The following is a 495-nucleotide window of genomic DNA, read 5'->3' as shown; positions in this document are numbered from 1 at the left end:
AGGGGGGAAGGAGGGAGGAATGAAGATTAATAGAGAGAGCGAGAGAGAATAAATAATGAACTGCATTTCTTCGAAAATAAAAAAACGCCAGAGGCCGATGAAAACTGGCTTTATTTCTTTAGTAATTGATTGTAAAAATGATTTTAACTATAATTTTCAGTTTGTAATAGAGACCATAGTGATGTGTTAATCTTATATTACAATAATTACCTAGGTGTTACCTTACCTACATTTTTGCATAATCGTGGTATTGTAGATCCATTTATGATTATATCTTTTAGATTAACACTGTTTACTATTTTTTCTTAGCATTTTACTATTAACAATTTATCAGGTTATTCTAAGGGAGGAGCACCGACTTGAATGGATGGGTCCACCTGCCATTCTACTTCCTGGTGCCTCCCCCCCCCACAGGCACACTGCACACTGTTGATTTTTCTTGAATAATAAAACAACTTTCATGATTGTCAAATATCTTATAAAAGTCCTTAGTCT

The 495-nt window shown here is 34.1% G+C and overlaps 1 protein-coding gene across 1 annotated transcript in view; it reads right to left on the bottom strand.

Moving 5' to 3' along the window:
- LOC119586052 overlaps positions 1-495 on the bottom strand; it is a 3,345-nt gene that overhangs the window by 2,113 nt on the left and 737 nt on the right. The window lies entirely within an intron of this gene.

Source organism: Penaeus monodon, chromosome 20 (assembly GCF_015228065.2).
Source record: "Penaeus monodon isolate SGIC_2016 chromosome 20, NSTDA_Pmon_1, whole genome shotgun sequence".
Classification (NCBI taxonomy): Eukaryota; Metazoa; Arthropoda; class Malacostraca; order Decapoda; family Penaeidae; genus Penaeus; species Penaeus monodon.
The sequence above is the reverse complement of the archived record's forward strand: the minus strand, read 5'-3'. Positions and strand labels throughout refer to the sequence as shown.